Raw genomic sequence first — 14518 nt, forward strand, 5'->3', positions numbered from 1 at the left:
TCTGATATGAAATAGTGATAAACAATGACCACTGAATGTATATTTTAATAAATATTTAGTGATAATTTAAGTATGAAACTCTCACGTGATATAATTCAGGCATGAATTTTTGAAAACATAGTTTGGCATGAATTTTGAAAGTTATGATACCTTCAATGTGTTTTTGACTTTTATTTAAAGAGAACAAAAATACAAGGTACAATTTATTAAGTTATTTTTATTCATTAGATATTCTTAAAAAATTAATTATTATCCGAAAAAGTGATTTTTTTAATTAAAAAAATATAATTAAAACTAATAAGTATTTTTTGTCATGATCTTTAAAAGTGATAATTAATATCATTTTTTTTATGAAAGTAATACTTATTTTGAAACGAAAGAGAAATAATAGAAAACTCTTTATATTATTAAGGGATAATGCACAGGTACCCCTCAATCTAAGCCCGAAATCTCATAGACATATTTATACTATATTAAGTTCTACTATCCCTGAACTTATTTTATTAATAATTTTCTACCATTTTTCGGCCTACGTGACACTATCTTGTGGGCTCAACGCTGGTTGACCTTTTTTTTCAAGCTAGTGCCACGTAGGCCCAAAAAGAGTAGAAAACCTTACTATAATATAAATATATCGTTAAAATTTTGAATATAGATTGAAGAGAATACTTGTGTATTTTCCCTATTATTAATATCGAAAGATGTGTTTTTATTACTCTAATAATGGATATGGGGTAGGTTTAGTTTATTAGTCAGTACAAATTCTGTTTTTCTCTCACATGGACATATTTAATTATAATAGTACATGTTTAGTTACACTCTGTTTGAATAGTTGTCACACATTATTTCCTAATCTATTTAATGTATATATTATAGTACTCCCTTTAATTTAAATTAAATAGATTGTTGAATTTTTTAATAATTTAAAATAAGTAAAAAAAAGTTAGAAGTTTTTAAAAAGTTGGAATTTTTTTTTCATATTAACCCCTTGTTTAATATATTTAAAAATTATTTTACATTTTTAGGACATTACTTTGAAAATAATCCAAAGAATAATAATGCAAAAAAGATTTTAGTTTGTGTTTTTCAGTATTTTTATTAATGGGTGTGTTATATCTTAATAAATTACTTAATATGAATTAATGGAAGTATTTGTGTTGTTAGATTATATTTTATTATTTTGATGAATATAATATTTAAATATATATATTCATAATTTAAAAATTAAATCTACCGCAAAAAAAGGTAAAGTACGAGATGAAAGTACTATAAAGGATAGGGATATAAATTCCCTGTAAATATGTCAGTTTCAATTTTTTTTCATTTTTTTTTTAGTGGATTGCAAATCAATTTATTAGTCTAATAAAATATATTTCTCTTTCGAAAATATAAATTTCTCATTTAAAAAAATTAACAATCCAAATGAGAAGAGGAAAACAAGTATAATCTTCGTATAAAATTATAAGTATATAATCTTTTTGTAATTAATCGAAAATTATATTTGGATGTATTGAGATTTGATATAATATATGAAATTTTATACAAAATAAAAAGTGTTAAAAATATGTATAGTAATAATGCATGAAAATAAGACTATCTTAAAAAAAAAGTCTCAATATTAAGCAATTCTTCTATAGTAATCCATAAATTATTATTAACTGTATAATAATCTTCCATTTATGATTCACCGCTTAAATAATTATAATATTATATGAATTTAAAATTATAAGTATATAATCCTTTTGTAATAAATCGAAAATTATATTTGGGTGTATTGAGATTTGATGTAATATATGAGATTTTATACAAAATAAAAAGTTTTTAAAAATATATATATATTAATAATGCATGAAAATAAGCCTATCTTTAAAAAAAGTCTCAATATTAAGCAATTCTTATATGGTAATCCATAAATTATTATTAACTGTCTAATAATCTTCCAATTATGATTAACCGCTTAAATAATTACAATATTATATGAATTTAAAATTATAAGTATATAATCCTTTTGTAATAAATCGAAAATTATATTTGGGTGTATTGAAATTTGATGTAATATATGAAATTTTATACAAAATAAAAAGTTTTAAAAATATGTATATTAATAATGCATGAAAATAACGCTATCTTTAAAAAAAAAGTCACAATATTAAGCAATTCTTATATAGTAATCCATAAATTATTATTAACTATATAATTATCTTTCAATTATGATTCACTCCTTAAATAATTACAATATTATATGAATTTGGACCTTAAAATTTTGATAACTCTTCTTAGGTAATTTTGTGTGGTATTTTAATATAACTTGGTTAGTTTAAAAATAGAAAAAATAATATTTATGAAAAAGGATGGTGCTTGAGAAGAAAAAAAAGAATATCCTTATAAAATATTATTTTAAACAAATACTATGAGACAATAGAGGAATATGCTTCAAATAGACAAAAGGCAAGCACAAAAACAAAAAAGTTAGTTGTGTTGTCAAATTGCTATAAATTTCTCCTGATATAAATAGCACTTTTTTAATTTATTTATTATGATAAAATTTATCTTTCTTGGTTAATTAAATATTGTGCCTTTAAACTTGGGTGTGTTTGGTAGAGACTAGAGAGGAACTTTTACTTTTGAATATTTAATTGATCAACAATTTTTTATAATTTTATCTTTTAAGAAAATTAAGCTTCTATTTTTCAATTCTGTCTCTGGTTCATTTTTAAAGTGACACACTTATTAAGAAAGTAATTGATATAGTGAATTTATTATTTTATCTTTATTGATTATGAAGTGGATGAATTAATATTTAAGATTTTTAAATTTTTTATCTTTTCTAAAATAATAAATTGAGGGTATATTAGAGAAGAAAAGTTTCTTTTTTTTTATTTGTCAAAATAGACAAATAATTAGAGATTAAAAAAAGAACAAATAATGAGAAAAAAATAGAGTAACAGATGAGAAAAATAACTTTGTTAAAGAAAGTAGAAAAATAAGCTTCACCAGTGGCATTTCATTTTTCTATGTTCTTTATGATAAAAGCGATCCACACGAAATGTTTACACCCGACAAAATGTATGATATATATTTGTATATACACTATTAATTAATGCATATATATTTACTACATTAAATCACTTAACTATGGTAAATTGAGTTAATTTAACGTAAACATCTGATCAGATAAGTATTTACCGTACTTTCAATATATCTTATTTCACCCACTTTTCACCATTTTGGCGAAGCTGACATTTATATATATTTTCGAAAACAAGGATTTGGATGAGCCACCTAGCTAGTATTCTGGTTCCACTCATGCTAATTAGCTAGCTAGTCAACCTCATCTTTTTCAATATATTTTTCTAGATTACATATAGAATTTTACAAAATAATATTTTCTGCTTTCTTATCAAATTACCTTAGAGTATTAAGTAAATCACTTCTTTTTCGTTAAAAGCATCTTTTTACCAAACACACCTCTAATATTTACATTTTATATATTTAATCAGTTATCGAGCTTTTCGAACATGATAGCTAGATTTGTATATAAATACTTACTCCATTATTTAACTATAGTTAAAACTTTAATATTTAATTCTTATGATTAAATTATACTAATTTGATGAAATAAATATCGAATAAAAAAAAATTATTTACTAATAATTGGGGTTAAACTTATTTGCTTCAACTAGAAATGACATAGCACTTAGATACATGTAATAGGGGAGAATTAAAATCACTCATTTGATTGAACCTAAAACCCTAACTCAATTTAAATGCACTAAAAAGAATTAGGTGAAATAAAAACAAATATTGGGATCATTAGTTTAATGATTACAAATTTTATCCTCTTTTATTTTTATTTTTTCCTTTTTGATTTTTTATAAACTAATCTCACCTCAATTTAAATGCACCCAAAGAAAGAATTAGGTGAATTAAAACAAATATTAGAGCCATTAGCTTAATGACTTGTTTATACAACCTTTAATCAGAGGCTTTGAGTTCGAGCTCTAGGTATGGAGAAAATTATGTTAGGAGCGCCACCCTCAAATGACCCAACAGTACGCGATCTGAATTTAATCGGAACTCCAATATGGCTCCAGACACCTAGTGAAAAACCAAAAAAAAAAAAAAACTTGCTTAAACATTTTTCATTTAGGGGAGTAGAGTGCAAACCAATTCCATTTGTTTTAATAGGTCGAATTAAATATTAATGTATTTTCACTTTACTAATTTTTTTTTATCAATTCATATTCGATACGAATCAAGCATTTTTTTCTGTGAATCATTAACATTATATTTTTTTAATTAATTTTTTTCAAAGAAATTAATTATTTTATAATTTGTTTGTCAACAATAACAAATATTTCTTGAATTTAATTTTTATAATGACAAAAGATTTGTTATCATCATTTATGGATGTATCTATCATATTTTAAAGATAAATAATAAAGACAAGTTTTTAAAACTCATGATAAACAAATAAAGCTTATGACACAATATTAGAAATACCCCACAATTCATTATTAAGGGTCCAACTATGTCTAGCTTTCCAAAATAATTCACATTTAGAGTGTGATTAGATGATAGATAAGTTCAAAAGGTTCATTGAATCTTAAAATTAATTAACACTAAGAGAAAAAAAAATCAGACCACCAACCAGCAAAATAATTATCTCTAATAGTGCAAAACAATTATCTACACATGATTTTATATCAGATAAATAAATACTAGATATGTACTTCTCATATTATTATTTCTTACCACTTAATTATAGTTAGATGATATGTATTTTTTGTTTTAACTTTTTGTTGTTATATTCATTTAATCTCAATTAATGTGAATGTATTCGACTAGTATAAAATTTAAAAGGAAAAAAAAAGAAGAGGAGAATTTGAAACTTGTGATCTAGAATAGTCGCATAAATTTATGTATCGTTAAATCATTTCATTAAAGATAAATGAGAAGTTTGAATTATAACTGTTACCAAAAATAGAAATATGTACATTTGTTCATAATGACTAAAAAAAAAAGAGTGCATGTCACATAAATTAGGATCACAGTGAAAATAATTTATTAACAAAATAGTCTCGTAACTTTTGGTGAGGGATGATCTCCTATTTTTTTTTATTATAACAACGACGCATATAAGGGGTATTGATTGTTTATTAAAAACACAAGACTGTACTAAGTGGTAATTCGATGTATAGCGTCGGACACCTCTCCGGTGTTAAAAGGTCGAGGAAAAGTGTTATAAATTTTGCATGGAAATCATGAAAAACGACAATAACTTCAGTTGTCCTAAGATAAGTGAAATTTCATGTCGTACAAATAATAATCAACACGAATTGTGTAAACAACTTGATATGGATCCGATGAAATTGAATTCTTCATATGCATATAAAATACCAACAACTTGACGATAATATCTTTCGACTTGCGATATATATTGAATATTAACAAATACCTTTTTAATGAATAATTATGATTAAAAATCTTTGCTTCAACTAAAAATGAAATTTGATTTAACAAAAAAAAACCGCTCATCAATTTAATGTAGTTCAAAAGAATTAGGTGCACTAATAAAACAAATATTGGGACCATTAGTTTAATTAATTATTACAAATTTTATCCTCTAATCTTTTCCTTTATATCTTTATTTTTTTAATTTAGTTAGAAACTGACCCCTCATAAAAATACTTTTTTTTTAAAAGCACGATTGATGACTTGCTTTAACATTATTTTTTATTTTAAGTAGAAAAGTACAAATTAATTAATATAATAAGACTAATGGTACACCACTAAACTCGTAGATTATTAGCTACTTAAAATAAAGTAAGCAAAAGTTGATTTTCCACTTTATTCGTTTCAAAAAAACAATTTTAATATACTTTATTGGAGTACAAAGCCTAAAGGATATAAAATATTAACAAAAATTTTAAAATGAAATATATAAAATTTTATATTAACCAAAATGACAAAATCGCTGGAACAACAGCAATTTTCTCCACCGGAAAAAATAAAATCGCGACTACTGCAGCGATTTTGCAAAATATAATTTTTTTTGTAAAAAAATTCACATTTTGCAATAGTAGCGATTTTGCTTTTTTCTGGTGGAGGAAATCGTTGTTGTTCAAGCGATTTTGCCGTTTTGATTAATATAAAATTTTATATAACATTTTAAAATTTTTGTTAATATTTTATACACATTAGGCTCCACACTCTACTTTATGGTGGTGTTGCCTTTGTACTTATTTTTTCTAAAATTGAAATTATTAACTACGAATTTTATAGCTAATCCATTACTAAATTGCTAGTAAATCATAACAAGTAGAATTTTATAATAATTTATCATTAAATAGAATTAGCGTCAAATTTTATTATTTAACTATAGAAGTTGTTCGTTATTTTAAAATATTGAACTATAATTAGATAATATATTTTTATATCACACGGAATTTGTTGTGACATAATTTATTGTATGTACATTTGAAAACACATATTCTATTTTGCAACGTTTTATGAGCTTACAAATTTTATAATTAGATAATAAAATTTTATTATATGAAAAAATATGAATATACAAATGCATAATTATAATTATATATGTGTCTGGTTTACATGATAATTATTATATAATTATATTTTATTTACTATTATACCCTTGAGATTCTTGTAATAACATTTATTTGGACCAAAACAATTCTAATTAATTTTCCGTGTAAAGCATTTCGAATTGTCTCATTTTAATTGTAAATTTAATTTTTTCACATCTAATAAGAAAAATAATAAATACTCTTTTGATCTTTTTAAGTTGTCATATTGCCTTTTTTGAAAGTTAATTTGATTAATTTTTAAAGTTAAATTAGATTATGTTAACTTGATATTTTTAAATGAAAAATTTAGATATTAATAAACTATATAAAACGTACTATAAATTGTAATTTTTTGCATTTTTTCAATATGATTAAAAAAATATATCATAAAATATCAATCAAAATTCTTATTATTTGACTCTAAAAAAGAAAATTATGACAAGTAAAAGTAGATAAAGGGAATAGTTTACTAAATTATTTCAAATACTCCCTCCATCCACAATTTGTCATGGTTTCCTTTTTTAAAGTCAAATTATAAGAACTTTGACCAATATTTTACGATATATATTTTGATCATATTGATCAATATGCAAAAAGTTGCAATTTATAGTACTTTTCGTATAGTTTTTGAATATCTATTTTTAAAAAAAATATCAAATTAACGCAATCTAATTTAACTTTAAAATTAGTCAAATTAATTTTCAAAAAGCGCAACATGACAAATAAAAGTGAATCGAGGGAATAGATGTGTTTTAAGAATTGAGCAGTATAAGAAATTATTACTTCTTTAATATTAAGAGTATTGAGGTATAATTGAAAACAATTACTCCCTCGGTCTCAATTTATATGATATTTTTTATTTTTTGAGAGCAAAACAATTTAAATTTGACTGAAAATTTACGTATAGGATCTTCAATTTTTTTTTTTTAAAAAAATGAAGTTTATATATTACTAGTAAACAAAGTAAAATATACTATGAGTCACAATAATTGATAATTCAAAATGCTTATAATAAAAAATAAACTTGTTTAAATCTTCAAATCCGAAAAATGACATATAAAATGAAATGAAGGGAGGACACTTAGAATTCTTGAGTTTCTAAAGTAACAATTAGTACTTCAACTCTATTATTATTGAAATGACCTTACACCAATATTAATTATGATGCAAAAAAATTGTACTAACTTTTTGTCCCTTGAGGGGTTACTGATTAGATAATTATTTAAGCTTCGTACATTTTCAAGGGTTGAATGAAATAAGTGTTCATGCAAAAATCGAAAATCGAACCAAGAAAGTTGAATTAAATTAAACAAATTTTTGATATTAACGATGTATATATTTTGGTTTGGATTTGAATTTAAGTAAAAATAATTGAGAAGGTTAAGCAAAATTGATTATATAAATTTATTAAAAATTATAATTGCGCGTATATATATATATATATATATATATATATATATATATATATATATAGTTACATATGTTTTAAAACATATATATTGAAAATAGAAAAAACATTAATTTATATAAGTTTGGAGCTTAACATAAAATTTTCCCTTATAATTGCATATATGATATGGATTAATCTCTTCTACTTTAGAGCATAAATATTATTGGAACACTATTCTATAATACGATAATCAAAATTACAAAATTTCAATAAATTTTGTCAATCACATACTTTTAGAATGATACAGAAAATAATGAAAGAAGAAGGTGATTTTTTGTTTTGTTTCAAATAATGGAAAAGGAAAATTAATTTAGTTCAAAGAATGTATCAATTAATTATATCATTCAATGAAATCTAAATCCAAATCTAAAATCGAAGGACGAAAACGATACTGAATGATTCTCTTCTTAATTCTTTAAAAACTAAAAGGAATGTCCAAATTATGATTTTTTTTTATGTTTATGAAAAAAAACATATAATTTAAAAAGTCTTATTTATATGTTCAGATAAAATTTTAACGTTATTTCATAAAATTATATTATAATTTCAAATCGTGATTTCATATCGTGTTGGACCAATGAGAACATGCCAACTGTTTTGTTGACAAGCAGCCAAACTGCCAATCATTTATATACTAGGATATTGGTAAAGTTTGTTGTAATATTTGCATATGCCAATTTAACTATATTTAAATTTTTATTTATCCGTTTCAAAATAAGTATTATTTTAAGCAAAAAATATGTTGTTAAAATAATTACAATCCTAATGAATGGAGTACTTATTAGTTATTTCATGTATGATTTATATATGTATACTTAAATAAGTATCATAAATAAAAATAATATTTTTATTAACTTACATTTTAAGAAATCTTTTATAAACTTTATAGATTTGTTTATATTCAAAAGAATTATTTATAAGCGTAAAATGAAAATTTTATAAATTGTCAATTAATTTAAGTAATTATTTTTAATAATATGAACAACTGATATGAGATCGGTGTTTATTTTCTAAAATATATAGGTCATTGAGCAAATCATGTTTGACATAATAATGTGAAGTTGGCTTGTAATTTGTGCACATGGTGATTTCATTAAATGACACACATTATCTATCTGTTGTTTTGAGTTGGCTACTTCATTGTTACTACTATTTGGACCCATTTTTTCATTTGTGCTAACATGTTATGTTAATTTTTGAAATTATTGTACAATTTGACTAATCTAATTATTTCAAAGATACACTAGTCTAGTACTAGTATAGTAGGAGTACTATTTGCTATCTTTTAATTGTGGACAAAAATGATCCAATAAGTTTGGAATAAGTTTAAAATAGTTTTTTTAAAAATATGTATTTTATAATAATTTTAATTTTATATGTTTGTTATAAGTGATATTTTTTGATCTTTGTTAAATATATTACTTGAACTATATCTATTTGCGAGAACTGTGTAAATATATTTAATCTGAAATATTAGATAATTTATCAAACTTAAAAAATTGAAATGAAGATGAGAGTTACAGAGGATATGGAATGTCAAGGTGGAATCTGAAAGATTGTTGATGATACAATCTTGTTAAGTCTGGTACTAAAAGGGCAAAAATATTGAGCATAATTTTCAAAAGGGCAAAGATATGAGCATAATTTCCAAAAGGGCAATTAAAATAAGATCGAAGTCAAAAGGATAACAATTAGACGAAAGGGTGACTCGTTGAAGTTTTTATCGAGTAAAATACAGCTTGACATATGCCTTACAAGGTGTGAGTTGACATGATACCTATAGGTCCAGGTGCTTGCACCTTGTAAGACGCATGGGAGTCTGTGCCTTGCTCCTTACCAATTTTATGAGAGTCATACAAGGGTTAACACAATCTAAAATCTTCATTTTTTCTTTTTCTTTACCAAATTCTTTTATTTCTTTTGTTTTATTCTTCATGGCAACACTTAAATTTTTTTTAGAGAGTTTTTTCGTTATTACTTGTCATGTTCACTAATAATTTATTAAATTGTGTAACAAAAAGAAATGAACTTTGGTGATATATATATATAGGCAAGCCATTGTTTGAATTTTAATTAAGAGTTATTATTTGTCTTAACTTGGAGATTACATATTTAAATTGGTCAAACACAATATTAAGGTATATTAATGAAATATCTGCTAACTTTTACTTCCTTCCAAAATAAGTATTTCGGAAGGGAATAAACTTAGCAGATATTTCATTAATATAATTTAATATTAGGAATTTAATATCCTACTTTATATGCACAATATGAAGCATGGTAGTTTGACCAATTTAAGTAGGCAATCTCCTAATTAAGACAGTAATAACTTTAAATTCAAATCCAAACAATGCACTATCTATATAAATATATGACAAAAGTTTATTCTTTTTGCACACAATCTAACAAATTATTAATGAATATGCAGGTGATGATTACGAAAAAGATCTCTCAAAAATAAAAATAAGTGTTGCCACCAAGAAAAAAGCAAAAGAAATAGAAGTATTAGGTGAAAAAAAGAAAAAAGTGAAGATTTGAGATTATGGTAGCCCATTATATGACTCACGAATTAGTAAGGAATAAAGTGCATACACAACTCCCATGCGCCTTAGAAGGTGCAAGTGGACCTGCGACTTACAAGTATCATGTCACCTTGCGCCTTGTAAGACACACGTTAGGCTGCATATAAAATTTCAAGAGTCATCCTTCTATCTTAATGTTTTGCTTTTGGTTTCAAACTTTTTTTGATTGCCTTTTCGAAATTTATTCTCAATCTTTTTGTCCTTCTGGATCTGGACTCTAATTTTATTTGCGTTTTTGAGATAAATATTTAGTAATAAAAATGATGTGGGTACTTAAGAGGTATGAACAGGTGTCTAGCCAAATTATAAATAAGGACAAAAATTTCTTTATCTACATGAAGAAACACATCCTGCGGTGGGAATGAGATCGAAAAAACTCATGCGTATAAAAAAAACTTTTCCTTTTACATACCTAGAACGTACTATTTATTATGGAAAGAAGACCAAGGTACACTATAAAGATATACTAAGGGAAATGACAAAAATGATCACGGGCTGACAAAATGAGTGCTTATCCTATGGAGGATGACATGTGTTGATCGCACACGCTCTACAATATATGTCAGTGTATCTTCTATCAACCATGAACCCTACCAGAGGAATCATAAAACAAGTGCACCAAGCTTTTGCTAAGTTTTTTTGGTACAAAACAGGGGGAGAAAGGGGAAAACATTGGGTTGCGCGGAAGGATTTATGTTTTCCTAAGATAGAACGGGGAGTGGGTTTTGAGATCACTCCATGAAGTAACTAAGCGCTATTTAAGAGGCTATGGTAGAGATTTAGGGTCTCAATAGGATCTTATGGAGTATATTTATGTGGAACAAATAATGTAAATATCAACACTTCGGTTATTGCGAGAGCTAGATGAGCTTCACGTGCATGGAAAAAATAATAGAGGTAAGAGATGAGACTGAACATGAGATAAAATGAAAAATTAAATCATGAAACTTCAAGTTTTGATTTGATAACTAGACCAAGTAAGGAGTATTATACTTCATTGAAAATGTTATGATGATGAAATATATGAAGCGAAAAGTCACACCAGAAATGGAGAAAAGAATAAGAAAAATGGTTGGCATGATATCATAAGATCAAGATTAACATTAGCGTGGAACCTCGAGAAAGTGATACACCATGCTAGATGCCTAATAATAGTGACAATTTCTCAGTAAAATCTGCATATTAACTAATGATAAAAAGAAGACTACAACAAGAATGGTTGGACAACCTAAGACAACCTAAGTTGTTTCCCATGGAGGGTATTGCAAGGGAGGATTGCCACCGAAGACAACCTAAGGAAGATGACGATTTCATTGGCCTCAAGATGCTACTGTTGTGAATGCTACGTACAAAAGACTATGTTTCACCTATTTCTAACAACTTCACTAGATCAAAAGTTATGTATACAGTTGATACAGAGGCAGTGGAATGAACCATCCCTAACAAAATTAAGGTACATATACAAAGCCATTCTTTCTTTGTTAATGTGAGAGTTATGAAAAAAAGGACATGACAATGAAGTGGGATGCAGATATCTACTCCAGCAGACCATGATATACATGCATTGATTGGTCAAAATTAAAATACCCATGAATTGGGGTACCAACAGAGTGGAGGAAATAATTGCCAAGCTACAGAAATACAAACCAAAGAATCATTGGTTGATATTAAGAGGGGAATTACCAGAGTAAGGATGAATGAAATTACTAGAGCAAGGATGGATGAAGTGCAACATAGATGAAGTTGGTAGAGGAAATCTGAGAGAAAGTTCATACGCCTCCTGCATCAGAAATGAATATGGAGATCTTATTAGTGCAAAGGTTCAATGCATGAGATTACTACAAGCATGAAGGCAGAGGCTACTACAATCCTAATGGAATTAAGGAGATGTCAAAATCTCAATTTACATGATATAATTCTTGAAAATGACTCACTCGATTTAAGAAAGATTAATACGGATAAATGGAAGATATCATGGCAATTAAAAATTTAGATTGAAGAAATAAAACAGCTCATAAGACAACCACAAATTATGAATAAGCATCTATTTAGAGAAGCAAATCAACTTGTAGACAAGCTAGCAAATGTGGTATTGGATCAACCGATTACCTTAGCTGTTAATAATTTTTCACAACTTCCAATAGAATGTAGAAAATTACTAAATAGTGACATTTCACAAATCTCTAATCTAAGAATTAGAGCCAGGTGAATAAACAATATTCAATGATGTATAGATTACCTCAGCCAGTTTTATCAATCTACAATGCTTAATAAATGTGAGAAATTTAAGCTACCTAACAAATGTTATGTGCTTACCAAAAGGAGTCACCAAAAAAATTCGAGGGCCAGAGGGACAGATGTGAATTGGGAGAACTAATCTTGAGGAGGAGTTGTAAAAAAGAAAGCGTCTGAGCAGAACTAATCTTGAGGAGGAGTTGTAAAAAAGAAAGCGTCTGAGCATCGCGGTTATCTCCAACACTATCTACCTCATCAGCAAAAGAACGATTTAGTGGATGAAGTTTCAAGAGGAACAACACAATAGAATGAAAAAGCGAAGATGAAGGCTTACAAAGAGCTCACTCAACTAAGAGTCATGACTAGACGCCTCTATCGAATCCAAAAAATCCCACGATATCCACCGGATAACAACTCTACTACTTAAGAGAGAAAGAAACAGGAGAAGAAGAGCCCAACTAGAAAGAATGGATGAGAGTAAAGGCACATACCTTTGTGAGTTGATTCTTTGCTCATTAATAAACCACTACCCAAAAGGGGAACTGATGATCCTCGGATGAAGAAGACAGACGACTTAGTTGATAAACTCTCTCAGAGGATATATGGAGGCGAAATGAGGAGAATGTCGAATTAGAAAACCCTACCTGAAGGGTCTTTTAAAAGAGGTTTCTAGAATTGGGCTGGGCTGAATTTTACTTTTATGTGAATTTTTTTTGGACTCAGTTGAGTCCAATGTTGTACAAATTCATTCATCAATAAAACGTCCATGATCGAAAATTGACCAAAAAGGAGCAATAGGAATTTAAGGTAGAACTTAAATGGGAATTAAACATATTTGTAATGAATTTTTAAAACACAATTAAAGTTGAAATAAATAGATACAATAATACATACATTCATTATATGTATTACTCCAAGCATGTTATCCATTATAAGTTACATATTCAATATATGTATTATTCAAAATATATATGTATATATACATATATATATGTGTGTATATATATATATATGTATATATATATATACATATATATATATACACATATATATGTATATATATATACACACATATATATGTATGTATATATATACAATATATATGTATGTATATATATATATGTATATATATACAATATATATATACATATATATATGTATATATATACAATATATATACATATATATATATATATATATATACACACACACTATTTGAAACACATTTTTTGACCAAACACATGAGATAACAATACTTACTTCAATTACGATTAAATAAATACATCATGTAATACATAGTTATACGGAAACAAGAGATTAAATATGATGCATCTTATGAACAACTCATAAACATGTATTTTGATTATGTGTACGTGTTTCAAGAGCATAATTTTTAATTAAAAAATAATTTTACATAAAAATATATTATTAATCGAAATTAATATGATAATTATAAGTAGTGTGTTAATAAAAAGGGGAACAAAAAAGTATATACTGTTTTAAATAGATGGATACAAATTTATTTATTGATAATACACAAGCAAATTTTGAATTTCAAAAAGATGGGTGCACCATTATCAGGGGCGACTCTGCCCCTTTAAGTATGAGGCAATCATTTTAGGCTCCTAAATTTGAAGGCCTCGTTTATTTTAGCAATACTAGAT

At 25.8% G+C, this 14518-nt stretch overlaps 1 long non-coding RNA gene across 2 annotated transcripts; it reads right to left on the reverse strand.

Annotated features, from left to right (window-relative positions):
* Positions 1–3844: 3844 nt before the first annotated feature.
* On the reverse strand, positions 3845–13475 carry LOC104644368 (uncharacterized). Of its 2 annotated transcripts, none has more exons than XR_738250.4 (3): positions 13346–13475; positions 12303–12399; positions 3845–4098 (listed from the first exon to the last, which is right to left on the reverse strand). It is a non-coding gene; the product is annotated as an uncharacterized lncRNA (long non-coding RNA). The 2 variants fall into 2 exon arrangements; XR_011213648.1 differs by lacking the exon at positions 13346–13475 and adding an exon at positions 12936–13339.
* Positions 13476–14518: the final 1043 nt, after the last annotated feature.

The sequence above is a fragment of the Solanum lycopersicum genome, chromosome 1 (assembly GCF_036512215.1).
Source record: "Solanum lycopersicum chromosome 1, SLM_r2.1".
In the NCBI taxonomy this organism is placed as follows: domain Eukaryota; kingdom Viridiplantae; phylum Streptophyta; class Magnoliopsida; order Solanales; family Solanaceae; genus Solanum; species Solanum lycopersicum.